The sequence below is a fragment of the Manihot esculenta genome, chromosome 2, assembly GCF_001659605.2.
Source record: "Manihot esculenta cultivar AM560-2 chromosome 2, M.esculenta_v8, whole genome shotgun sequence".
Taxonomy (NCBI): domain Eukaryota; kingdom Viridiplantae; phylum Streptophyta; class Magnoliopsida; order Malpighiales; family Euphorbiaceae; genus Manihot; species Manihot esculenta.
The window spans coordinates 28,461,583-28,488,504 of NC_035162.2; positions in this window are offsets into that span (position 1 = coordinate 28,461,583).

Sequence of the window (26,922 nt, forward strand, 5' to 3'; positions counted from 1 at the left end):
CGGTAGGAGGCACAAAGGCGTATGTCGGGCTGGGACAACAGCATGTTTCAGGTGCGGACAGGAGGGGCACATGGCACGAGAGTGTCCCATTACGGTCATGTCAGCACAGTTCCCACAGACATCCGCAGACACTATAATTCCACCAGAAGCTCCAGCCTCGGTGCAGGGCAGAGGTAGAGAAAGAGGGGTAGTCCCTTCTTCAGGAGGTTCCTTCAGTGGACGTCCGTTAGTTCCAGCTCGGATTTTCACCCAGGATCAGCCAGAGACAGACACACGGAACACAGTGGTGCCAGGTAAACTCACTTTTGAGTGTTCTGATGTGTATAGACTATCAGTTGATGTGAAAATAGTAAAGTGTAATAGAGTTAGATGGTCAGAGACGAGTGAGTCGTTAAAGGTTAGTGCACCGGGAAAGAACTCGAGAGCAATAGCCGTGGATTATAGAAATCCAAGTAGAGAGAGAGTGATCTCTCATCTCTGAGGATAGACCTTAAGTACAGAAATAAGGCAGAGCGTAGGTGAAAAGTAAGAAAAAGAATAAAGGTAAGTAAGAGAAAAGTAAGCAAAGAGAAGAGTATATGAGGGAGAAGAGAGCAGAGAATAAATAGAGAGTTCAGGTTAGTCTGGGATTAGGTGGCGATTGAGCTCTAATTCAGATTGGTCTGGCTACGTGCGGGGAGTGTACACAAAAGTAGTCTGTTGGTATGGGACTACGGCATGTATAGATGCGAGCAGGAAGGACTCATGTTATGTGAGTGTCCTACTGCGGCCCTGATTGGCACAGTCCCAGCAGCTGACTTCTAGTAGTGTAACTCAGCCTGTAGCTCTAGCCATGTTTTAGGACAGGGGTTGAGGCAAGAGAAGAGAGTTCTCCTTTTCTTTGGTCGGTTCTCGAGGGAAGATTCGTTAGCTTTAGCTTGGATCTTCATCCTGACTTAGTAGGCGGTTAACACATTGAACACGGTGACGTCAAAGACGTTCACTTGCGGGTGTTCAGATGTGTAGGTTATAGTGGACCCTGATATTTCTTTCCCTGTTGTTTTGAGAGCCATAAATAGAGGAGGGGTTGATAACTTCTGGCTTAGAGAGTTCTCTTTGGGTCAGAGGGCCCAAGAGTGTGATCCATCTATGGCAGAGTCAGTCTGTCGGTTCAGTTCAGAGTTTGTTGAGAGTAGTAGATGCCGTCCAGCTGACCTTATGGTTCTAGGGGTGACTGCTGATGTCAACCTAGGGTGGATTGGCTAGCTACTTGAGGTACTACCTAAGTCTGCAAAGACAAGGTAGGACAGTTCAGAGTTCAGAGGCTCGGATGGGTCAGAGTTAGTCCTTAGAGGGGGACAGTTTAGCATACCCAGCAGTTTGATATCAACCCTACAGGCTCGTGAATTCGTTAGGGAAGTTAGTCAGGAGTTTTCTTGCTCTTGTTTGAGCGCATAGCCAGGTCAGGGAACCAGCCTCAGTACTCATAGACAGGAAAAGAGAAAGAGTGTTATATGTTATCCCAGACGAGTTAGCAGGTTTACCATTAGTAAACCCAGTAGAGTTTGAAAGTTAAGTGAGAATGGAGACTAGATGCATCTTCACCTTTTCCTTTGGAATGATACCTGTAGCATGTAAGAGTTGAAACCTATAAGAGTTAGAAAAGCAGTTACAGACTGAAGAGCGATAGTAGAACAATGTGCACTTGGTAGTAAAGGATTCTATCCGACTTCGTACCACACACCCTAGACTGTTCCAGTATCGTTGTGAGAAACGGAGGATGAAACCTTGAGATTTTATCACAACTGTGAATAGTTGCACAAACTCACTACTAAGGATAGGTAGCTAGTAGAAGCCGGTTGTTTTCTATAATCGATCCGAGAGTTGGGAACTATCTGTCGAAAGTTAGAGAAAAGTCAGTTAACAGTTGCGTAGCGATGAGATTTTGATTGTAATGAAGAAGAGGTTAAACCAGAGGGAAGGGGTAAAACTGCTCAGCGACTCTGAGTATACAAGACAGGATTTACTGGGTAAGGCTTAGCTGCCCTCAGTCAGATGTCGCTTATCAGTTTATCCTATAGAAACAGATAGCTAGAGAGCTAGAGATAGTCTAGTAATGTTAGAAGGGATCAAAAGAGAAGAAGCCAGTATAGTAAAGAAGAATAAAGACGGGCAAGGATCAGAGTGCGCAGCAAAAGCGTAGGATAGTTCAAAAAAAAAAAAACAAATACAAAAAAAAATCAAGAATAGAGAAGCATGCCCATTATCTACTAAGCATTGTTGATTGTAAGAGAACACGGCATAGAGGCCAAATTCTGTAATCTGAGTTCAATTTCGGAGCATCTCTGTGTGATTTGTGATGTAGCACACTACGAGTTCTCTAGTAAGAAAAGAGTTAAAGCTATAGGCAAGGCATCTAGCTTTTCCTGAAGATTATTGTTCCTTTGTCAGAGGTCAGTAAAGAGAAGCAAAGGTTCGTATAACCAGAGTAGTGTAAATAAGCTGAGAAAAGTCAAAGAAAAGGGGAAAGTTAGTAGTCATATGAAAGAGTCAGGTCGCTAGTGTACAAGCAAGAGTGGTAAACAATTAGTGTAGACACAGCTTAAACAGTGAAGGGTCAGCAAAGTCAGACAGTATAGCCAACCCGGGAGTTTTACTCCAGGGGTATCTGTGTCTCTTCGTAGAGACCGATGGTAGGCTTTCTTCTTGTTTCCCTGTATGTTTATTGTTGTTGTTTTAACATTCGAGGACGAATGTTTTTAAAGGAGGGAAGAATGTAATACCCGGCTAGATTCAGACATCGGAATTCCTACCGTCTGGGGGAGTTCGAGGATGTCAGAGGTCTCTGGAAGGGTAAGAGAAAGTTTTCTAAAATATGTTCAAGTGTTTTAAAGGTTTAGCGTAGAAAAGGATTGAGTTTTGAAGAGATATGGCCAAGGAGGCATTTTGCCATGTTCGGCCCCCTAAGGTTAAGTTCGGCCGCCTAAAGTTCCCTAGTTTCGGCCCCCGAAGGTTAAGTTCGGCCGCCGAAGGTTGCATAGTTTTGCATGCGATTCGGCAGCCGAACCTGAGGCGGTTGCTCATCTATAAGGGCACCGAGTGGCAGAAAAAGGAGGAGAGATTTCTTCTCTCCTTCTGACCTAGGTGAGGTCTTGATCTCCTTAAAGTATTTTCATGGTTTTTCTTCAAATCTTGCACGGTTTTAATGAGTTTTACCCTTGTTTTGAAGAGTTGTGAGCTTGAAACAAGGTTTTGGAGTTTGAAGCTTTTGAAGCTTGGTTTCTCCATATCTTTGAGTTTGGATCATCTCAGCCTTTGTTCTTCAAGAGGTAAGTGTTGATCCATGGTTCTTATGATGTTTTAATGAGTTTTGTAAAGGGAAAAGGGAGCTAGGCATGAGTTTGCATGAGATGTGCATCATAGGGTTTATGAATCCTTTATGTTTGATGTGTGTCTTGTGAGCTTGTTTGTTGGAGTTTAAAGTTATTTGAAGCTTCCTTAGGCTTGTTGAAGTGTTTATGCATGTTTTAGAAGGGTTAAATGCATGTGTTGAGGTCTGAACAGGTGATGGAGGGACTGGCAGGCGTCCTTGTGCACGAAACTGAGTTCTGGCTAAACTCAGGTTCGGCCCCCGAAAGTCCAAGTTAGGCCGCCGAACATGCCTGACTTTCGTCTCTGGAGGAGACATTCGGCCGCCGAAGGTGCTGCCGAAGGTGCCCTGTCCAGCCTTCCTTTGCTTGTTTTGCATGCATGTTTTGTGATGTTTTAGAGGGTTTTTGGAGAGATGTTCATAGTTATGTTAGAGTATGTTTGGTACCTCATTTACGTCCATCTGTGTAGGATTGGACCGAGGAACCGAGGAGGCTCCAGAGTTAGAGTTGGCCCAGAGTTAGCCAGCATTGGCTAGAGGTGAGTGGAACTAAACTACATATTTTCTCTTGAGAAATGACACGATTCTAGCATGATCCATGTATCATAAACTGCCATGTTATGTATTAGGTTGTATTGCATTAGACTTCACGACGATGATGCATTGCATATACGTTGTTGTTTATGTGGATGATGTTGGATGATCCTTAGCCCTTGACAGAGAGCAGATACAGATATATGGCATGAGATAGCCATACCAGGTCGCCCCTGGATAGTCCAGGTCGCTCCTGGTACTATGAGTGAGACAGCTGGGCTGTCAAATCAGAGTTAAGTGTAGACCAGGTGAGACCTCGTCTCCTTGGCACAGTTGGTCATGTTATGATATCAGAGCGATAAGTGTAGACCAGGTGATGACATAGTCTCCTTGGCACAGTTGGCATTATTATAACATGTAGTTAAGGGTTATTGGTGACAAATTCATCCTTGAGATGATATGTTTGTGATGTGATGCATTTCATGAGAGCATGTAATGAATGAACTGTTTTTATTGTTCCTCCTCACTGGGCTGTAGTAGCTCATCCCACTCCCTTAACCCCAGTTTTGCAGGTTCTGAGATAGCTATGGGAAGTTAAAGTCAGCAAGAGTACAGAGGGAAGATATGCATGAATGTATGGTTGTAAGAAAGTAGTGGACATGATGTAACTCAAAGATTAGTGGTAATGTAATGTGTATAGATATGTACTGTCGTATACTGGATAGACTTGTGCTTTTCCTAGTATCCTTGCTATAGTGTGATGTATGATTACTCCCTTGTACATGAATCCTGTTTTACGTTTCTTGATGAGAAATGTGTGAGTTAGGCTTAATGTATGGCTTTGATGTGATACCAGTGGATTGGATTGTGTTACAGAGTAAAAGGGTTTCAATCCCTTGATCCACAGCAGATAGGAGTCCCTGGTATAGGCCCTGAGGGCCATTTCAGATTGCTATATCTGAGTAGCAGTAGTTAAGCCTACAGAGTTTTACAGGATTGTTGAGTATCTTTGTATCATGTATGGGATTTATCAGGTACACAGAGAGTATAGTCGGCTTGCTACGGGTCCCGGCGGCCTTAAGCCGATCTGGATCCTAGTGCCAGTGATGGTTCGGACCGTTACTGAGTGGTACCGGTTTCCGGGTCGTTACACTTTGGTTGTTTTATGGATTGGAAGATCTAATCATATATTGTTTATCTTTTGTTTTTCAATATTTATGCAATGTCATGCTTAATTCCATTGTTGCTTTGTGGTTTAGATCAATAGGGCCCATTGATTCTTGATTGCAAAGCAATAATTTGTTAGTTTGGATAGTTTTAAGTTTGTAATTGTTTGGATTATTCAAACACAAGTAACTCTTTATGTAAAAAACTAAGAAAATTGCAAGATCTAGCAATATCACCATACGTTTGGGTAGCTAGAATTAGGTCTCTCTATTTCTTTAATGCAATTGACAGTTGTTAGATGCCAAAGGATCAAGGATGTTCCTTGGCAACTTTTTGATTAGTAATTAATTAGAGGACGTTCCCTAATTGGTTTATGCTTAAGGAGAGATTTGGTGGTGAGAAGCGTCTTCCACCTCCATAACTAATTTATTGAATCAAACAAAGGAACCTAAGTGTCAATGATCAATCACAACTACTGAAGTGGATCTAATTCTTCAACTAGAGTTTTTCTCATATTTGAATTTCTTTACTTTAATTATTTGCTTTACTTTATTGCTTTCAGTATTTGTTTAATTCATCAATCTCAAAACCCCCCTTTTTATTTTACTTTTAGTTTGTTTACTTTCAGTTTGCTTACTTGGTCTTGATAAGGAAAATAGATAAGTATCAATTCCTTGTGGATTCGATCCTTTTGCCACTATCTACAATTGTAAAATTATTGATAATCAAAAAGGATATTTTTGACCGACTTCGATAACTGCACAGTCATACACATTTCTAAGCTCACCTTTGATTTTCAAGCTTGATGTATATGGAACCCTAAACTTTTTTTCTTCAATTCTTTCAATATATGCCTCTTCTTTAACTTTTTTTTCTTCAATTCATATGCCTCTTCCTTTAACTCTTGATCTTAGGGTGAATTTTGGTTAAAGGAAGAAGTTGATTTGGTGAGATTTTTGCTTGGCTTTGGTGGGAGAAAGAAAAGCAATTCTTTTTACTTGAAAATGGAATGACCTACGGCAACATGAAGGAAAGAAGAAGACAACCCCTTTTCACTTTGCTTTGTCATTTCATTCATGCATAGTTAGATGACACATGGAGGGTAAACTGAATTTTGTCTTTAAACTTTCCATATTCACACTTTAACCTACTAAACTCTTTACCATGTTTCAATTTAGTTTTCAAACTTTCAATAATCATAGATTGACCTACTAAATTATGCTTTTAGCCTTTAGAAGTCCTTTCACTTAAGCAAGCATGACGGATTTCAACAAACACCTCAAGTAAGCACGTCGGGAAACCCTAAGCACCTCCCAAAAATGACTCATTCCCGACTTGCTAATCACACTATCTACTTTATTTCTGAATACGTCCGTTTTTTTATTTGAGTTTTCTATGATTCAGTTATTAGCAGCTTAGAGTTATGCTAGCACCTCCCCTAAGCAGCTCGGGATAAGCTAGCACCTCCCCTAATACCATTTGCTCTGGTAGTAAAATAGCCTAATCCATACCTAGTGATGTCACTACTCTAGCCATGAGTTTGAGGATGTTACATTCTTCGTAGCTGAGATTAATCTATTGACTCAATAATCTACATGTTACTCCCACTTGGACCAGATTCGATGACTACACTCACTTTAAGATGCAATTGTAAAACTAATGACCATATTCATTTGTATCCATATTGCTACCACTTGGATGTGTGTCTATCAAAAATTTCTATAGCGGAAGCAGTGGTAAGACTTCTATTATCTCCATATGCTTGGGAAAAGAATTCTAAAGAATGTGATCCCTTGTGATTCTAACTCAGTTAAAGTTTCATTCTCTTACTCACTAAAGAATGCATATCATTTTAATTGCTCAAAGATATCTTGAAAATAATATATTTTTCCCTTTGGTCCTCCAAATTTATATGAAGGTTCGTGAGTAATTTTACAACCCTATGGTTTTAAAGTCTACAAACAAATTTGTGTTTAGTCCGTACTCATATAGAGAGGAAGTTACTAATTATGTGAGTATTAAGTTAAGTTTATTAGTGATTACTAATAATGTATCACTCTAATAGATGATTGCCAAAATTAGCTCATCTCATTATTGACCGAACCTAATAGAATTCTATTTCTCCTTTTTGTTATACAATTTCTAAATTGCTCTGATAGAAATTTTTTACCTTGATTGGTTCTTAAAGTTTTTGCTTTTTTGTCTAATTGATTATCAACTAAATCCAAAAATTTAATGAAGTAACTTAAAGTCTCAATTTAATGAGATATCAAATAGACATAACCTTACAGAAAATAGTAATTAATTACGAAATAAATACCTCATATATCTAGCCCCACATACATATAATCACATTTACTAGAAAAAAATTAAACATAATAGAAATTCAGCTCTTATTCCTAGATAATTTCAAATTAGATAATATTAAAATATTTACAAGTGAACATATCTATTTTATTAATATTACCTAATAGGCTCACTTTGTCTAATCACTGTGTATCTTTTAACCTATATGACATACCACATATTTACATCATTCATAGACGTATCAAAAGATGTAAAATAGAAAAAAAAATATAATATTGAAGTTGCATATAACTTCTGTAATAGCCCAGAAACCGGACCGCTACCGGCGCTAGGATCCATATCGGCTTAAGGCTGCCGAGACCCGTAGCAAGCCTAACATACATCCTGTTACCTGGTAAAATCCCATACATGAACAAACATAATCATAAAAACTTTAAAACCTTTCATATACCAAGCTTGATTAATATGCTACATAACTGTAAACATAAAAAACCCCATGCTAGAGCCCTCATCAAATGCTCTAGCTGGGTCAACATTACATACATCAAGCCTGGTTCACATCTCAACAATAAAAACATAACATACATCATGTACAAAAAGGGATTAACCAGACATTAGGGCCAATCACAATACTAATCCATAAACATAACTCTACTTTACGTTACATTACATTTCATCAATTTACATTACATTATCTTATAATACATTATATCAATTTACATTACATGTCCATGCTAACATGCTAATCTATTACATAAATATAACATTAACCCTTGCCGACTTCCCGCACTACCTCAGACCTGCAAACCTGGGGGTTAGGGAGAGGGGTGAGCTAAAAAGCCCAGTGAGCAGAACATATAAACAATAATAATAAAACATGCTTTTATGGAATGCGTCACATCACAAACAATTCACATCACGGATGGACATGACCTCCAAAACTCCCTCTGTCTGTGCCCGGCCCTCGAAGGAGCTCCTCAGGACTTCTGTAACATATTGTAACGCCCCGGAAATCCGGACCGCTACCGGCGCTAGGATCCGGGTCGACTTAAGGCCGCCGGGACCCGTAGCAAGCCTGACATATAACCTGTAAACCTGTATAATCCCATACATGATCAACAACATGCATAAAATTTAAAACTTTTCTTCATACATACTGTCATCAACTAACTCAACCTGTGCATACTCTGAACATATACATAACATAGTCCCTCTGTGGGATCTCATCAAGCCTCAAAGGCAAAACAACCTGTGTTGAGTTAGTTTACATAAACATCATGACATAAGATCATGTATATACAAAAGGGATTAACAATATACTATGGTCAAGCACAACTCTATCCTCAATAACCTCATTACATAACATCCTGAATATTTTTACATTTCATCATAATACAATTGTCATGTCCACAAACTAACTATTACATACATATGACTTTTTCTCTTCTTGCCTTCTCTATCTATCCCGTACCTGCAAACCTAGGGGTTAGGGGAGAGGGGTGAGCTAGATGCCCAGTGAGTAGAACTATAAAAAGAATATTTAAAACATGCTATCATGAAATGCGTCACTGCACAAACAAATCACACCACGGATGGACTGATTCAAAAAATCCCTCAACTCCATGCCCGGCCCTATTATGGGCACCACAGGACTTCGTATTGCCCGACCCTATTATGGGCACCACAGGACTTCGTACTCGGAGTTATTGCCCGGCCCTATTATGGGCACCACAGGACTTCGTATTGCCCGGCCCTATTATGGGCACCACAGGACTTCGTATTCAGAAGGCTAATGAATCATCCTAATGTCCATCCACTGTCATCTATCACAACAATACAATGCGGCATAGTCGTGAATTCTAATGCAAACAACCTATAATATGATCATGATGCATGAAGCATGATAAAAGCATTTCATTTCTTAATTTAAAAAGGTTAAGTTTAGTTCCACTCACCTCTGGCTGACTCTGACAAACTCTGTAGCAGCTGGCTCACTGCTGGGGTCCTTGGTTCCTCGGGTCCGAACCTACACAGGTGGACTCCAATGAGGGACCAAACATACATAAACATAACTCTAATATATTCCCCAAAAACCCCCCAAAACATCCTGAAAACATCACATGAAAATATGCATGAAATGGCTGAACAGGGCACTTTCGGCGGCACCTTCGGCGGCCGAAAGTCCCAGACAGAGACGAAACTCAGGTAGGTTCGGCGGCACCTTCGGCGGCCGAAAGTGCCAGACAGAGACGAAAGTCTCTTTTCGGGGGCAACTTCGGCAGCCGAAAGGCCTACCTCCCCAGCCATGTTCGGCGGCCGAAAGTGCCTTCGGCTGCCGAACCTGGTTTCTGCCAAAGGGCAGAAACTTGGCTCCTTTGTGCATTTTCGCCTCCAAACTCACCAATCATGCATATATCTCAACCAAATCATGCATACAAGTTCCTAGGGGCCTCAAAACATCAAATACCCCAACTACAACACTTCAAACACCCACAATCAACACACATTGACCAAAACATCAATATTAACCCATAACTCAACATATAACCTAACATGCATTTCTACCCATAGATCTTGCATAAAACTTACTTAAAACATATAAGGAGCTTAAGATCGGCCCTTACCTCTTGAAGATCGAGAGGGAGACGACCTAAACTTGGAGATCCACGAAAATGAGCTCCTGAGTTCCCCAAAGCTCCAAAACTTGGTTTAAATGTTCAAAACTTGCAATGTGAGTTTAAAACTCAAGAAAAATGGAAGAGATTTGGAGGAAGAACACAAGAGTTGCAAAGGGAAGGTCGGAAGCTTGCTGTGGCCGAAAATGGGAGAAAGCTCGCCCATTTCGGCTAAGTGCCCCTTTTATAGGTGGCTGGCCAGGCCACGTTCGGGGGCCGAATGTGCCTCCGCATCCATGCAAATGTTCGGCGGCCGAACTTGACTTTCGGTGACCGAACCTGGACTGCCCTCACTCATGCTTTCGGGGGCCTAACGTGCCTCCAAAACGCATGTACGTTCGGCGGCCGAACTTGACTTTCGGCGGCCGAACCTGGGTTTTCCTCCAAAGACTTTTCATGTAAAACTCATTAAATTTTCATATTTAAAACCATGAAATACTTTAAAACATTTTATGAAAACATGTTTCTACCCTACTAGAGGCTTCCGACATCCGAGATTCCACCGGACGGTAGGAATTCCGATACCGGAGTCTAGCCGGGTATTACATTCTCCCCCCTTAAGAACATTCGTCCCCGAATGTTCCTCAACTAGTACACATAGCATGGCATAAAACACAACATACATACAAGGTACATAAACACATAGGGATCTAACCTTAAAAGAGATGAGGGTACTGCTGGAGTATAGACTCCCGTGTCTCCCAAGTGCATTCTTCCAAGTTGTGGTGGTTCCACAGGACTTTCACCATCGGGATTTCCTTGTTTCTTAACTTTCTGATCTGGGTGTCTATGATCCGCACTGGCTGTTCAACATAGGTGAGATCCTCTTGGACCTCCACATCAGGCTCACTAAGAACCTTGCTCGGATCTGACACAAACTTCCTCAACATTGAAACATGGAAAACCGGATGGATTCTTTCCATCGAATCTGTAACGACCCCAAAATGGACCGTCACCGGCGCTAGGATTCAGGTCGGCTTAAGGCCGCCAGAACCCGTAGCAAGCCTGCTATACTCTCTGTATACCTGTAAAACTCATACATGATCATACATTTTCTGTGAAAAAATAAAAATTCTTTTCTCGGTACCAACGCTTAACCTGTGCATGCACTATCTCTGTACTCTGTACTCTGTACTCTGTACTCTGTACCCCTGACTAGAGCTTTCTCTAGATGGGTTCATATCTGGTAAGCCTGGTAATAAAACATATATATATATCTCTATATACAGATCATGTACGTAATAAAAGCTTTACAACACAATACAACCAAGTCAAGCACAGCTCTAACTTTATACACAACTATTACATCTCTTTAAAATTTACATGTCCACTCTATACTATTACAAGCTCTTTTACTCTTTCTGTACTCTGCTGGACTGTCCCTGTACACTGTACACTGAACCTGCAAGACTGGGGTTAAGGGAGTGGGATGAGCTCTATAGCCCAGTGAGTAGAACAGTAAAACATCTCAGTAAAACATGCTCTCATGGAATGCGTCATAACACAGACAAACCACATCAAGAGTAAACCTGTCACCACATAGTCCCAGTAACTCTGTGCCAGGGCGTAGAATCGAGCACCTGGTCTTCCTGTCATATATGTATATGTGTATATAACACCTCTGTACTTACCATTGCCAGGGCGTAGTCAAAGGCTCCTGGTCTTTACTATAACTGCCAGGGCGTAGTCAAAGGCTCCTGGACTTCCTGTCTGGAACTATTGGATCATTCAGCATTTACCCACATCAACAATTCACTATGCAATGCAACATATTCGTGGATACTAATGCAATCAACCTATGGCATAATCATGATGCATGAGATATGCTAAAACATTCCATGTTACAATTAAAAGATTAAGTTTAGTTCCACTCACCTTTGGCTCTCTGGACTGACTGATTGTGCAGGCTCTGAAACTCTGAGCAGGACTCACTGCTGCTCTCTCTGGTTCCTCTGGTCTGTATAGATACAGATAAATGCAAATGAGGGACCAAACTAGCTTATGAATAACTCTATTCAACTCCCCAAGAATCCCCTTAAACTCACTCAACTATCCATGCAAAGCATGCAAAAGAAAGCTGGACAGAACACTTTCGGCGGCAGGTTCGGCGGCCGAAAGTCTTCTCCAGAGACGAAACTCAAGCACCTTCGGCGGCCGAATCTCTACTTTCGGCTGCCGAACCCTTTCGGGGGCCAGTTTCGGGGGCCAAAACGCACTCCAGAGACGAAAGTCTCTAACCTTCGGCGGCCGAAGCCCCCAAATAGAGCCGAACATGCAAAAACACTCGGGGCAAACTGTGGCAGCCAAGGCCATCATGCAAGAGGTTCGGCGGCCGAATGAATCTTCGGCTGCCGAACCTGAGTTCATCCAGAACTCAGCCCGACAGCAAACCAAACTCCTCCTTCCCTTCAACATCTCCAAACACGCATACTTCAACTATTCCACACACATAGACGCAAGTATATGTTCACAGGGGTCCAAAACTATCTAATAACCCCAAACAACAAATCAAACATAACACATAAACATATATACATGCATAAATCATCAAAACCACCATTTTTCACCTAAACATACCTCTCTCTTCATAAATCCTATAAAACCTTCAGAAACCATATAAACAGGTTCAAGAGCACCACTTACCTCCTGTAAGAAGAAGCTCAACACTCTGAACAAAAGGAAACGGACCAACTTCCTTCAATCTCTCAAACTCTCAAACACTTAGTTTTGTTAACACACACTACTCTTCTGCATGAGCAGCTAATACCACTTGCAGATGAGTCATGAGAGACGTGGCTTGCTCTATGGCAAGAATCTGAGGCCAACATCTGTCACAATACATGACTCAGCTGGCTGGCCACCTCAGCTTCGGCTGCCCAATCGCATGCAAAAGCATGCAACATTCGGGGGCCGAACTTGCACTTCGGAAGCCGAACCTTGAGCACTTTCGGCGGCCGAACTTACCTTCGGCGGCCGAACTTGGTTCATCTGCCTTGGGTCATTTTGTAATACCCGGCTAGACTCCGGTATCGGAATTCCTACCGTCCGGTGGAATCTCGGATGTCGGAAGTCTTTAGTAGGGTAGAAACATGTTTTCATAAAATGTTTTAAGGTATTTCTTGGTTTTAAGTATGAGATTTAATGAGTTTTTGCATGAAAAGTCTTTGGAGGAAAACCCAGGTTCGGCCGCCGAACATGCATGCGTTTTTGGAGGCACGTTAGGCCCCCGAAAGCATGAGCGAGGGAAGTTCAGGTTCGGCCGCCGAAAGTCAAGTTCGGCCGCCGAACATGGCATGCATGCGGAGGCAAGTTCGGCCCCCGAACGTGGCCTGGCCAGCCACTATAAAAGGGTCACTTAGCCGAAATGGGCGAGCTTTCTCCCATTTTCGGCCACAGCTAGCTTCCGACCTCCCTCTTCCAAATCTAGTGTTTTTCCTTCAAATCTCTTCCATTTTTCTTGAGTTTCAAACTCACATTTCAAGTTTTGAGCATTTAAACCAAGTTTTGGAGCTTTGGGAACTCAGGAGATCATTTTCGTGGATCTCCAAGTTTAGGTCGTCTCCCTCTCGATCTTCAAGAGGTAAGAGCCGATCTTAAGCTCCTTATATGTTTTAAGTAAGTTTTAAGTGATTTTATGGGGTAGAATGGCATGTATAGGGTTGTATGAGTTTTTAAGCGAATGTTAGGTTTTATGTGATTTTTGAACAATGTGGCATGTTTGAGTATGTTTGAAGTGTTGTAGTTGGGGTTTTTGTTTGTTTGAGGCCCCTAGGAGCTTGTATGCATGTTTTGGTTGAGCTTATGCATGATTTGAGAGTTGGGAGGCGAAAATGCACAAAGGAGCCAAGTTTCTGCCCTTTGGCAGAAACCAGGTTCGGCAGCCGAAGGAGCTTTCGGCCGGCGAACATGGCTGGGGAGACAGGCCTTTCGGCTGCCGAAGTTGCCCCCGAAAAGAGACTTTCGTCTCTGTCTGGGACTTTCGGCCGCCGAAGGTGCCGCCGAACATGCATGAGTTTCGCCTCTGTCTGGGAGTTTCGGCCGCCGAAGGTACCGCCGAAAGTGCCCTGTTCAGCCATTTCTTGCATGTTTTTATGTGATGATTTCATGATGTTATAGGGGGTTTTTGGGGAGTATATTAGAGTTATGTTTATGTATGTTTGGTCCCTCATTGGAGTCCATCCGTGTAGGTTCGGACCCGAGGAACCGAGGACCCCAGCAGTGAGCCAGCTGCTATAGAGTTTATCAGAGCTAGCCAGAGGTGAGTGGAATAAACCATAAGTTTTAAAATAAATGAAATATGAATTTTGAGCATGATCCATGCATCATGAATGCCATGAGATATAGTAGGTTGCTTGCATTAGTATTCACGAATATGTTGCATTGCATTTATGATGTTGATGTGGATTGGTTATTGGATGACCCTTTAGTCCTCATATGATATGATGATGCTACGACATGAGATATGGTATGGAAGTCCAGGTTGTACCCATTCTACGTCCCTGGCACAGTTGGACTGTATGATATGTTATGTTAAGAGAAAGACCGGTTGTACCCATTCTACGTCCCGGCATAGTTGGACTATGTAGAGGACTATTGGTGACAATACCATCCGAGTTGTGATTTGTTGTGATGTGTTGCATTACATAATGGCATGAGATTTTAAATATCTGTTTTCACTATTCTGCTCACTGGGCTTTGTAGCTCACCCCTCTCCCCTAACCCCAGATGTGCAGGTACAGGGTAGACCAGGAGGTTAGCCAGAGATATGAAGAGTGTATGTAATAGTTAGTTTGTGGACATGACAGTTGTATTATGATGTAATGTAAGAGATTTCAGTATATTATAGTTATGTTATGTGAAATGATATTGAGGATTAGATATTGTGCTTGACATTATGTTTTGAGGTATCCCTTTTATTACATGATCAAAATGTTTTATAATGTTATAGAGCCAACTCATCTCATGATGTATTTGCCCTTTGAGGCATTGTTGAGGTCCCACAGAGGGATCATAAATATGATTATGACTATGTACAGTATATGTTCAGGTTGAGTTGGATGTTTGAAAGAAAGGTTTTAAATTTTTATGTATTTCTTGATCATGTATGGGATTAAACAGGTTTACAGGTTATATGTCAGGCTTGCTACGGGTCCCGGTGGCCTTAAGTCGACCCGGATCCTAGCGCCGGTAGCGGTCCGATTTTCGGGTCGTTACACATTTCAACTCAAAACTTAATTCCATTTGACGTAAAAACCTTAAAACACATCATAACACTTAGTATAACATAACTCCTACCCTTTCATAGACTTCCGACACCCCGAATTCCACCGGACAACAGGAATTCCGGTGCCGGACTCTAGCCGGGTATTACATTCTCCCCCCCTTAAGAACATTCGTCCTCGGATGGTCCTAAAACAAAGAACAAGCACAACAAAAGGAGGAAAATAACCTCAAAATAGATGTGGATACTGCTGGAGCATAGACTCCCGCGTCTCCCAAGTACATTCTTCCAGATTATGGTGGTTCCACAAAACTTTCACCATCGGAATCTCCTTGTTCCTTAGCTGTCTGATCTGCGTGTCCAGAATCCGCACTGGCTGCTCGATATAGGTGAGATCTGTCTGCATCTCCACCTCAGGTTCACTCAGAACCTGATTCGGATCTGACACAAACTGTCGTAGCATAGAAACATGAAATACCGGGTGAATTCTCTCCATAGAAGCGGGTAAATCCAGCTTATACGACACATTTCCGATCCTTTGCAAAATCTCAAAGGGTCCAATGTATCGTGGAGCTAACTTACCCTTCTTCCCAAAACGAACCACTCCTTTCATTGGAGACACTTTTAGCAATACCCAATTACCTTCTTGAAACTCTAATTGTTTTCTGCGAATGTCTGCATAACTTTTCTGTCTACTCTGCGCTGTCCTGATTCTATCTCTAATCACGGGCACTACTCGACTAGTAATCTCTACTAACTCTGGCCCTGCAAGAGCCTTCTCTCCTATCTCTTCCCAACAAACAGGGGATCTGCACTTCCTCCCATACAAAGCTTCATAAGGAGCCATCCCAATGCTAGCATGATGGCTGTTATTGTAGGCAAACTCCACCAAAGGTAGATGCTGCCGCCAAGAACCGCCAAAGTCTAACACACACAGTCGAAGCATATCCTCGATGGTCTGGATGGTCCTCTCTGACTGTCCATCAGTCTGTGGGTGGAAAGCAGTGCTAAACTCTAATCTCGTGCCCATCGCACTCTGCAGACTTTGCCAAAATCTAGAGGTAAACTGAGGTCCTCTATCTGAAACTATCGACACGGGAACACCATGTAATCTCACTATCTCATCCAGATAGACCTGTGCCAACTTATCTACAGAATAGGTACTCCGAACTGGAAGAAAATGAGCAGATTTGGTGAGTCTGTCCACAATCACCCATATAGAGTCTATCCTGTTGGACGCTGCTGGTAAACCCACTACAAAATCCATGGCTATGTTCTCCCATTTCCACTCAGGAATCGGCAATGGGTTAAGCATTCCCGCTGGTTTCTGATGCTCTAGTTTCACTCTTTGGCAAACCTCACAAGCTGTCACAAACTGCGCCACTTCTTTCTTCATGGCTGGCCACCAATAGACCCTTTTTAGATCTTGATACATCTTGGTGGCTCCTGGGTGAACACTATACCGCGCATTATGAGCTTCCCTCATAATGTCTTCTTTCACATTGCTCCAATCTGGTACGCAAAGTCGACTCCCATAGCGAAGGATCCCTTTGCTGTCAAAACGAAACTCTGCACTGTTGCCTGACTGAACAGTCCTGGCAATTTTCATCAACTCAGGGTCCTCATGCTGTCTCTGAGCTATCTGCTCCAGAAACACAGGTGTCACTCGCATCTGTGCTATCAACGCACCTGTACCAGACAACTCTAACTGTAACCCCTCTTCTACGAGCGTGTAAAGCTCCATCACAACTGGTCTCCGCTCTGCTGCTATATGGGATAAACTACCTAGTGACTTCCGGCTAAGGGCGTCTGCTACAACATTCGCCTTACCCGGATGATACTGGATCTTACAATCATAATCACTGAGCAATTCTACCCATCTCCTCTGCCTCAAATTCAGCTCTCTCTGACTCAAGATGTACTGTAAACTCTTGTGATCAGTGAAGATCTCGCATTTCACCCCGTAGAGGTAATGCCGCCACATCTTAAGTGCAAAGATAACTGCTGCCATCTCTAGGTCATGGGTAGGGTAATTCAACTCGTGCTTCTTCAACTGTCTAGAAGCATAAGCAATCACCCTATCCTGTTGCATCAGAACACAACCCAATCCCACTCGAGATGCATCACAGAACACTGTGAAATCCTCATCACTAACAGGCAGAGCTAACACTGGTGCTGTGGTCAATCTCCTTTTGAGCTCCTCAAAGCTCTCTTCACACTGGTCTGACCAGACAAACTTTTGGTTCTTCTGAGTCATTTTGGTCATAGGAGCCGCTATCTTTGAGAAGTTCTGAACGAACCTCCTATAGTAACCTGCCAGTCCCAGAAAGCTTTTAATCTCAGTCACTGTAGTGGGTCTGGGCCAGTTAGCTACAGCCTCTATCTTCTTGGGGTCTACCTCAATACCTTCTGCTGATACCACGTGTCCCAAGAAAGCAATGCTCCTCAACCAAAACTCACACTTCGAGAACTTGGCATACAAACCATGCTCTCTCAGTGTCTGCAGAACTATCCTCAGATGCTGGGCATGCTCCTCTGCATTTCTGGAATACACTAAAATATCATCGATGAAAACAATGACAAAGTGATCCAGAAACTCACTGAAAACTCTGTTCATGAGATCCATGAATGCTGCAGGGGCGTTAGTCAACCCGAACGGCATCACTAAGAACTCATAATGCCCATATCTAGTCTTGAAAGTTGTCGTAGGCACATCTGCCTCTCTGACTCTCAACTGATGATACCCGGATCTCAGATCTATCTTCGAAAAACAACCTGCTCCAGCTAGCTGGTCAAAGAGATCATCAATCCGAGGTAGCGGATATCTATTCTTGATAGTGACCTTGTTCAACTGTCTGTAGTCGATACAAAGTCTGAGGGATCCATCCTTCTTTCTGACAAAGAGCACTGGAGCACCCCAAGGTGAGGTACTAGGGCGGATGAAACCCTTATCTACCAAGTCCTGCAACTGTTCTTTCAACTCTTTTAACTCTGCTGGCGCCATCCTGTAGGGAGGAATAGAGATAGGTCTAGTACCTGGCAGCAATTCAATTTCAAACCTATCTCCCTATCAGGTGGGAGTCCTGGTAAATCGTCTGGGAACACATCGAGAAACTCTCGGACTACTGGTACTGTGGCTGGTTCCCTAACCTGACTGTCTAGCTCTCTCACATGAGCTAGAAACCCCTGACAACCCCTCCTAAGCAAACGACGAGCCTGAAGGGCTGAAATCATACCTCTGGGTGTACCTCTCCTGTCTCCTCTAAAGACACACGCCGACCCATCCTGGTCTCTGAGACTAACTACCTTGTCTCTACAGTCCAAAGTAGCACCATATGTAGATAACCAATCCATCCCTAGAATGACATCAAAATCCATCAAATCTAGAACCACAAGGTCAGCTGGAAGGTATCTACCCTCTATAAACACTGGACTGAAACGACAGACTGACACTGCCACTGATGGGTCGCATTTGGGTCCACTAACCCAGAGAGGATACTCTAACTCAGAACTGATCAAACCCAATCTCTCAATGGCTCTCGAAGCAATAAAGGAATGAGAAGCACCGGGGTCCATCAAAGCATACACATCTGAACACCCAATGATGAGATTACCTGACACCACAGTGTTCGACGTGTTCGCCTCCTCCTGTGTCACAGTGAAAATCCGTGCTGGAGCTACCGGATTTCCACCTCGGGAACCTGCTGCTGAAGTAGAGGCTGCCCCTCTCCCTCTACCTCTGCCACTACTCTGAAGTACGGCTGGAGCTCTTGGCTGACCAACTGGCTGTACCACACTGCCTGAACTCATCTGCTGGGATGGTGCAAAAGTCATCTGCGGACAATCCCGAGCAATATGTCCTTCCTGTCCACATCTAAAACAAGCTGTAGATCCCAACCGACAAACTCCGCCATGTGGTTTTCCGCATCTTCTGCATACTGGAGTTGTGCCAGAGCTAGAGCCACTACCTAGTCCCAGACCTGACTTGACTTTATTCCAGAACTTACTCTTTGTTCCTTTTGCTCTATCCCACCTCTTGCTGCCTGAAGTGGGGGCTTTAGAACCCGAAGCCTGTGCCTTTGACTGTTTCTGAATATTGGCACTGGCTTCCATTTTCCTGGCTGCGTCCACTATGGTGTAGAAACTCTCCTTTTCTGCTGGAAGAATCAAGGAAGAATACCTGGGATGCAATCTCATAGTATATCTGTAATACCCGGCTAGTTCAGACATCAGAATTCTACCATCCGGTGAAATTCGAGGATGTCAGAGATTTCTTGAAGGGTAAGAATGAAGGTTTTCTAAAAGGTTTTAAGGTATTTTGAAGGTTTTGAATCAAACCGGATTTGATTTTAAAAAGAAAAGACCATGGGGACATTTGGCAGATTCGGCCCCCGAATGTTAAGTTCGGCCGCCGAAAGTGATAGAGTTTCGGCCCCCGAATGTTACGTTCGGCCCCCGAACGTTGCATGGTTTTGCATGCAGTTTCGGCAGCCGAAACTGGGGTGGTCGGCTAAGTTGTGCATGCTCCTCAGTCCGTGGTTTGGCCAGCTGTTGCCTTCAGATCATGGCTAGGGGGTTAAGCCACGTCTCCCATGACTCATCTGCAAGCTTTTATCAGCTTAGGCAGAGGGTTTGGTCATTTTGCAAAGGGTTTGAACGTGTTTGAGAGAAAAGTGAGTTTTGAAGGTTTGAAGCTTTGGAGGAGGAGTTGCTGAGTTTGGTTGTTCCTCTTCTGATTTCAGGAGGTAAGAGAAGTTCTTACGTTTGTTTTAATGAACTTTTAACAGCTTTTAAAGAGGGAGTAGAGAGTTTATGCATGAGTTGCATGCTTAGGTTAGTTTTGATGTGTTTATGGAGAAGTTTGATTACATGTTATGCTTGTTGTTTTGTTGGGGTTAGTAGGTAGTTTTGGACCCCTTGGTTCATATACCTGAGTATATGTGAGTGAAGGAGGAGGTCTGCATGTATGGAGTGGGGTTGGTGCTTGGCAGGATTGTTCATGCACGAAGCTGAGTTCTGGATGAACTCAGGTTCGGCCGCCGAAGGGAGGATTCGGCCGCCGAACCCCTTGTGAGGCAGGTTTCGGCTGCCTAAGGTTGCTTCCGAAAGAATGGACTTTCGGCTCTGTCATGCACATTCGGCCGCCGAAGGTGCCGCCGAAGGTGCTCTATCCAGCCTTCTTTTGCATGTTTATGTGATTGTTTTCAGAGGATTCAGAGGGGATTATAGGGGATTGTTGAAGAGTTGATAAGAGTATGTTTGACACCTCATTCGAGTCCATTTGTGTAGGATTGGACCCAACAGTTCAGAGAGGTCGTCAGGATTAGCAGTTGCAGCGTCAGTCAGGTTTCTGCTTGAGGAGCAGAGGTGAGTAGAACTAAACTTAATCTTTTTATTAAAGAAACAGAATGCTTTTCAGCATAGGACATGCATCATGAATGCTATGATATGTATTAGGGTGATTGCATTAGAATCACGAAGATGGTGCATTGCATTATTCATTGATCGTGGGAATTGGACCAAGGTGACATCAATAGCCCTTAGAGGGAGTTTTGAGGTCATGTCTAATTCCAGATGATTGGACCCAGGCGACATCAATAGCCCGTCGAGGGAGTTTTGAAGTCATGTCCAATCAATGATGTGGAATATATGAGATGTGTTGCATTTTCATAAAAGATGTGTATGAATGAACTATTTTCAGTGTTTCTACTCACTGGGCTTTAGAAGCTCATCCCTTTCCCTTAATCCCAGTTTTGCAGGTTCAGTATAGCAGGGAAAGTCAGCAACAGCAGAGTGGTGACTAGAAGACTGCATGTGTAATAGCCTAGTATGGACATGATGTAAATCAAAGAAATATATGTAAAGGCATGTAATTGCTAATAAGTCAGTATGATATGGTTTAGAATGTGCTTTTGCCTATTGTCTAGTGTTTGTTTATCCCTTGTATATGCATGTATCCTGTTTTCAGTTTCTTGAGGAGAACTGTGTCAAAACAGACTTAATCAATGTTGTGTTTCGAAAACCCAGTGAAGGATAACTGTGAGGGAAGATAGGGTTTCATTCCCTTGACCCAAGACCAGTGCAAAGGAAAGATCAGGTTTGATTCCTGTGATCCACAGAGTAGACCACTAGAGAAAACCAGGTTTGATTCCTGTGACTCTATGGTAGCCAAGTTAACTTATGATATGCTGACCCTTATAGAGTGGATTCTATGCTGCAGAGCGCATAGGGTATGGAGGTTACTTGGTAAAGTATCACTGGTGTATTATAGATAGCCCGAGGGCTAGTTCAGATTAGTATATCTGAGCATTTTGGTTCATATGATTGGACCTACAGAGAGTGTTTTGAAAGGTTAAGTCTGGTTGTTTAAAAGCAAAGTTATAGTCCAGTCGGATCATGTATGGGATTGTAACAGGTACACAGAGTTTCAGGATAGGCTTACTACGGGTCTAGGCGGCCTTAAGCCGATCTGGATCCTAGTGCCGAACGGTTCGGACCGTTACAAAGAGGGTACCGGTTTCCGGGCTGTTACAGATGGTATCAGAGCATAGGGCCTCATAAGTACGGTGTGTTGAGCATTTTTGTTCAAGGATTAGAGATATCTCACATCGGAAAGAGGTTGGTCTAGAGGTTATAGAAAGGCAAAGCACAATAAGTTAAATCATGTCCACTAAGATAGGCAGTTTGTTTTGCATGCTGATGTGAAATGCCATACTGGATGCTATGCATGTATATGTTCTATGTTCATGTGTTTTTCATATGAACTATATGTGTGCTAATGTTTGCTTATTTGTGTTTTGTGTTTTCAGAGCTAAGATGAGTGGAATTAGTCCTCAGAGTGAATCAGACCCATCTGAAGGATCTTTTGAGGAAAGTAGAGAAGAAATAAATCTAGAGGAAATATTAGGAGACCAGAGAGAGATAGAAGTAGATGTACAGAGAAGAGAAGTAGGTGTACATGGGAATATAGAAGAAGAAGATGTCCAGACTCAGGAGACGAAAATGTCAGGTGTAGGAGAGGAGGAGCTCAGTACAGCTACCTCGAGAAGAGTGAAATGGGGAAGAACTTTGAGTAAGAAAAAGAGCAGATTCTGGAAGAAAGAGTTAGGGACTAGTGGAGCTGGTCCGAGTATTGGTAAAGGCAAACCAAAGTGTGAGAGATGTGGAAAGCTGCATAGAGGAGTTTGTCTTGCAGGGACAACTAGATGTTTTAGGTGTGGTCAAGAGGGGCATAAGATGTGTGAGTGTCCCACAGACAGATTAGCTCAGGATAGTAGACAAGAAAAAGAGGTTGATACATCTGACACAGAACTGCCAGGTATGTTCATTCATTTTTCTTTGAATGATCTGAGGTGTTTATTTTGTGAACCAGAGTGAAATATCATTTTTATGATAAGGGTAAGAGGTAAATAGATAAAGATTCAGAGGAAAAGTAAAAGTTAAAGGTTAGTGAATCAGAAAAGAGTTAGAGGTCAGTAAGCTAAAGAAAGAGAGAGAGAATTGTTATGAGATATGATGGTCTCAGGTTTTCATAAACCCAGGTATAGTGAGAATTGATTGCGCAAGAAAGGATAAGATAGCTCAGAGTAAGAAGAAAAGAAAAGGAAAGTAGAGTATAAAGAAAGAGATTAGAATCAGTCTGGGATTAGATGGTAGTTGAGGCAGAGGAAGAGAGTAAGTCTTTTCTTTAGAGGATTCCCGAGGGAAGTTCCATTAGCTTCGGCTTGGATCTTCACCCTGATGTAGTAAAAGGCTAACACATCATACACGGTGACGTCAGATACGTTCACTTAGAAGTGTTCAGATGTGTATGCTATTGGTTTAGACCCCAGTGTTTCGCTTTCCTTGTTGTTGTGAGCCATTGCTAAGAGGGGATTTGATGACTTCTGGGCTTAGAGTGTTTTGTTTTCGTAGAGGCAGTAAACCTGAGTATGATCCATCTGATGCAGAGTCAGATAGTACAGTTCAGAGTTTGTACAGAGTAGGCGATGCGATCCAGCTGACCTTATGGTTCTAGGGGTGACTGATGATGTCAACCTAGGGCGGATTGGCTAGCTACTCATAGTACTACCTGTGTCCACAGAGACAAGGTAGGAGAGTTCAGAGGCAAGGATGGATCACAGTTAGTCCTTAAGAAAGGACAGAGTATAGGGGGACAGAGTATAGGTGCCTAGAAGTTTGATATCAGTCCTACAGGCTCATCGTTATACAGGAAAGGTTGTCAGAGGGTTATCTTAGCTCTTGTGAGCAAGTTGTCAGGACAGGGAATCAGCCTCAGTGCCCTTTACTAGAGCGAGTTCTAGGTGTTTCCCAGATTAGTTGTCAGGTTTTCCATCTGTTAAGGAGTTAGAGTTGAGAATAGGAGTGGTATCTGGACGCAGAACCATTTCTTTCCTTCTACCCTACAGGATGGCACCTGCAGAGAGAAAGAGATAGAGAAAGAAAGAGAGTGGAAAGAGTAGAGTAGAAGCTTAGTAGATAAAGATTTTATCCGACTTAGTACCTCACCCTGGAATGCTCCAGTGTTATTGTGGAAAACGAAGGATAGACTCTTGAGATTTTGTTATAACTGTTTACAGTTAACAAGATCACTACTAAGTAGTTACAAGTGTTCCTAGATAGGATTGATGATCTAGGAGAACAGTCAGTAGGAACTGGTTGTGATTCCAGTGTGATTACGGATTTGATTTACAGATTGGTATGATCAGAGTACAGATTTGAGTAGTACCTGTTGAGAGTTAGAAATCAAGTTAGTTTGATAAAGAAGAGGAAAGGCGGGCAAGGATTAGGAGTACAGGTTGGTATCGAACCTACAGAGGAGGCTATTGCCTGTTGAGAATTAAAGAGATAAGTTTAGTTAAGATGAAAAGAGAAAGAGAAGAGTAAGGATCAGAATAGCGCAGCGAAAGCTGTGGAGTTTAGAAAAAGGTTATGAGTATGAACTCAGATCAGGAGAATAGAGGTATAGATTCTCTCTTTAGAGAGAAGTGATAGGCTTTACTTGCTTATCTGTTTGTTTTTAACATTCGAGGATGAATGTTTTGTAAGGGGGGAAGATTGTAATACCCGGCTAGTTCAGACATCAGAATTCTACCATCCGGTGAAATTCGAGGATGTCAGAGATTTCTTGAAGGGTAAGAATGAAGGTTTTCTAAAAGGTTTTAAGGTATTTTGAAGGTTTTGAATCAAACCGTATTTGATTTTAAAAAGAAAAGACCATGGGGACATTTGGCAGATTCGGCCCCCGAATGTTAAGTTCGGCCGCCGAAAGTGATAGAGTTTCGGCCCCCGAATGTTACGTTCGGCCCCCGAACGTTGCATGGTTTTGCATGCAGTTTCGGCAGCCGAAACTGGGGTGGTCGGCTAAGTTGTGCATGCTCCTCAGTCCGTGGTTTGGCCAGCTGTTGCCTTCAGATCATGGCTAGGGGGTTAAGCCACGTCTCCCATGACTCATCTGCAAGCTTTTATCAGCTTAGGCAGAGGGTTTGGTCATTTTGCAAAGGGTTTGAACGTGTTTGAGAGAAAAGTGAGTTTTGAAGGTTTGAAGCTTTGGAGGAGGAGTTGCTGAGTTTGGTTGTTCCTCTTCTGATTTCAGGAGGTAAGAGAAGTTCTTACGTTTGTTTTAATGAACTTTTAACAGCTTTTAAAGAGGGAGTAGAGAGTTTATGCATGAGTTGCATGCTTAGGTTAGTTTTGATGTGTTTATGGAGAAGTTTGATTACATGTTATGCTTGTTGTTTTGTTGGGGTTAGTAGGTAGTTTTGGACCCCTTGGTTCATATACCTGAGTATATGTGAGTGAAGGAGGAGGTCTGCATGTATGGAGTGGGGTTGGTGCTTGGCAGGATTGTTCATGCACGAAGCTGAGTTCTGGATGAACTCAGGTTCGGCCGCCGAAGGGAGGATTCGGCCGCCGAACCCCTTGTGAGGCAGGTTTCGGCTGCCTAAGGTTGCTTCCGAAAGAATGGACTTTCGGCTCTGTCATGCACATTCGGCCGCCGAAGGTGCCGCCGAAGGTGCTCTGTCCAGCCTTCTTTTGCATGTTTATGTGATTGTTTTCAGAGGATTCAGAGGGGATTATAGGGGATTGTTGAAGAGTTGATAAGAGTATGTTTGACACCTCATTCGAGTCCATTTGTGTAGGATTGGACCCAACAGTTCAGAGAGGTCGTCAGGATTAGCAGTTGCAGCGTCAGTTAGGTTTCTGCTTGAGGAGCAGAGGTGAGTAGAACTAAACTTAATCTTTTTATTAAAGAAACAGAATGCTTTTCAGCATAGGACATGCATCATGAATGTTATGATATGTATTAGGGTGATTGCATTAGAATCACGAAGATGGTGCATTGCATTATTCATTGATCGTGGGAATTGGACCAAGGCGACATCAATAGCCCTTAGAGGGAGTTTTGAGGTCATGTCTAATTCCAGATGATTGGACCCAGGCGACATCAATAGCCCGTCGAGGGAGTTTTGAAGTCATGTCCAATCAATGATGTGGAATATATGAGATGTGTTGCATTTTCATAAAAGATGTGTATGAATGAACTATTTTCAGTGTTTCTACTCACTGGGCTTTAGAAGCTCATCCCTTTCCCTTAATCCCAGTTTTGCAGGTTCAGTATAGCAGGGAAAGTCAGCAACAGCAGAGTGGTGACTAGAAGACTGCATGTGTAATAGCCTAGTATGGACATGATGTAAATCAAAGAAATATATGTAAAGGCATGTAATTGCTAATAAGTCAGTATGATATGGTTTAGAATGTGCTTTTGCCTATTGTCTAATGTTTGTTTATCCCTTGTATATGCATGTATCCTGTTTTCAGTTTCTTGAGGAGAACTGTGTCAAAACAGACTTAATCAATGTTGTGTTTCGAAAACCCAGTGAAGGATAACTGTGAGGGAAGATAGGGTTTCATTCCCTTGACCCAAGACCAGTGCAAAGGAAAGATCAGGTTTGATTCCTGTGATCCACAGAGTAGACCACTAGAGAAAACCAGGTTTGATTCCTGTGACTCTATGGTAGCCAAGTTAACTTATGATATGCTGACCCTTACAGAGTGGATTCTATGCTGCAGAGCGCATAGGGTATGGAGGTTACTTGGTAAAGTATCACTGGTGTATTATAGATAGCCCGAGGGCTAGTTCAGATTAGTATATCTGAGCATTTTGGTTCATATGATTGGACCTACAGAGAGTGTTTTGAAAGGTTAAGTCTGGTTGTTTAAAAGCAAAGTTATAGTCCAGTCGGATCATGTATGGGATTGTAACAGGTACACAGAGTTTCAGGATAGGCTTACTACGGGTCTAGGCGGCCTTAAGCCGATCTGGATCCTAGTGCCGAACGGTTCGGACCGTTACAAAGAGGGTACCGGTTTCCGGGCTGTTACAATATCTCCTTGCTTTCTTCTGATCAGTATCATAGGCTTGACCCACATTGTAATACCCGGCTAGAATCCGGCATCGGGATTCCTGCCTTCCGGCGGAATCTAGGGTGTTGGATCTCTCTAGAAGGGGTAAAATGTGTTTTCTAAAATGTTTTCACATGATTTCATGGTTTTAAAAGGAAAGAGAATTTAGTTTTGAAAGGAAAAAGACCAAGGAGGCAATTGCCAGGTTCGGCCGCCGAAAGTGAAGTTCGGCCGCCGAACATGGAAAGACTTCGGGAGCGCCT